Genomic DNA, 1,906 nt, shown 5'->3' with positions numbered 1-1,906 from the left:
TTAAAGATTACATGTTGAAAGTGATCTCTTATCTCAATGAGGTAGAATTAAATGGTGCTGAGATAGATGCGGAAACGTAAATATCAATGATCGTTCATAGCTTGAATTCGTTATTTTTACAGTTCTAATTGGATTATGAGCTGCATACTAGAGATTACACCCTTAGTGGGCTAATGAATGATCTCTAAATTGTGGAGGAGGTTCTTGATTTGAAGCTTAAAGCACATGCAGTTTTCACTTGTAAGCTTAAACCCAGGGGTAAAAAGATTTCTAAAGGCTCAGTGGGAGCAAAGCAAAAGCCCATGAAGAAAAAGATTGCTTCAAAAGACAACACCAAAGGAAAATATTTCCATTATGGTGTGAAAGGACATTGGAAGCGAAATTGCAAGGCTTACCTTGAAGGAATCCAGAAGAGTAAACAAGGTATGGGTTTTTTAAATATGGTAGAAGGCTGTTTAATGGTTGATTATATAGATATTTGGATAGTAGATTCTGGAGCCATTAACCATGTTTGTAATTCTTTACTAGGGTTTCAACAAAAGAGAAAACTGAGAAAGGGCAGTTTCGTATAAAGATGGCAAATGGCACATTCGTTTCAGCATTAGCAGTGGCAGTCATTATTTTTTAATTTCCTTATGGTCGTAGCTAAGTTTTAGAAAATGTTTATTACATTATAGAGACTTATAGAAATTTGATTTTTGTTTTTTTTTTAATCAAGTTTGGATATTCAGTTTATTTTAGTGAGATATTATTTATTCGAATAAGGATTTTATTCGTTCTGGAATTGTAAAATATAATCTTTATTTTTTTAAGTCTACGACTTATTCTATAAATGGTGTAGAAGCAATACAATTTAAAACTGAATGAGTCAAAGAACCTAGCTAATGTGTGCATCAAATACATATATTTAATGGGAGATTAAATATCTAATTGGTTTAAGTTAAACTAGATTTAGGATCGAATTTAGGTGTTTTTATTTATTTTATTAGTTTAGTTTAATTTATGTTTAAATGTTTATTTTAAGTTAATAATGTTAGTTTTATGTTTTTATATTTATTTTTATGTTTTTGTAGGAGTAGGATAAAAAATAATTTCAATTGATTAAGAAAGGTGCATAACGGACTAGTGCTTTGTTTGCATATGTTTCGGTTTTCCAAGCATATCTCCCACTATAAAAATTCAAATAACATGAGTTTTGGATCATTAGAAAGCTAAGAGATAGGGCTACAACTTTAATGTTTACCGCTTTGCCTAGTTCTGATTGGAATGTGGTCAAAATCTTTGTCGAAGTGAAAGTATTGCACTAGAAGAACAAAATTGAGCAGAACCTTTAAAGGTCGTGGCACTCAACGTATTTTTCAAAAATAACAAGCTTACGGGATTTTGGAAGCTAGAGCTTTTGGAGACCATTTAAAGGGCTTTTTTCAAAGGTTTTTAGGAGGAGGCAGCAAGCAATTTCTCTAGAGAAAAAGAGCCAAAAACAAAGCAAGAGAATTAGAGGAAGAATCAAGATCATAAAGCTTTAACTATTAGTTTTTTTTTCTCTACTTGTATTTTTTTTTATTTTCTTTGACTTTGATTAATGGCTAATTTTCTTTAGATGAAGTTTTTATTAGATATTATAAACTAAATTATTTTTTTAGGATTGCAATTGAACATACATGTAATTAAAAATTTTAATCTTTTTCTTGCGTATCTTTAATGGGATTAGAATTGTTTATTTTAATTTGTTTTTAATGCTTTTAATTGCTTGATAACCAATTAAATTGATTTAGGAACCAAAACAAACTTGAGAAAGGAAGTTTAGCGTAGATTAAAATTAAAATAGCATATGATCATATTAATTTATTTGAATAATAGGATAAGGAAATACTTGTAGGCCATATGTAGTCAGATTAGAGCTTGA

The 1,906-nt window shown here is 29.5% G+C and overlaps 1 protein-coding gene across 2 annotated transcripts in view; it reads left to right on the top strand.

The window, feature by feature from the left end:
- The window catches only part of LOC110417321 (uncharacterized), a 10,805-nt gene that overhangs the window by 6,933 nt on the left and 1,966 nt on the right, over positions 1-1,906 (top strand). Inside the window, exons 7-8 of one of the 2 annotated variants that reach the window (XR_002445304.2) lie at positions 123-423; positions 529-840. The exons of the other annotated variant lie outside the window; for it this stretch is intronic. The gene's annotated coding sequence lies outside the window, so the exon portion shown is untranslated. Of the gene's footprint in view, positions 1-122; positions 424-528; positions 841-1,906 lie in introns of those variants that run through there. 2 annotated transcript variants of the gene reach the window in all.

Source organism: Theobroma umbraticum, unplaced genomic scaffold (assembly GCF_002168275.2).
Source record: "Theobroma umbraticum cultivar Fairchild unplaced genomic scaffold, ASM216827v3 scaffold_51.0, whole genome shotgun sequence".
Taxonomy (NCBI): Eukaryota; Viridiplantae; Streptophyta; class Magnoliopsida; order Malvales; family Malvaceae; genus Theobroma; species Theobroma umbraticum.
The sequence above is the reverse complement of the archived record's forward strand: the minus strand, read 5'-3'. Positions and strand labels throughout refer to the sequence as shown.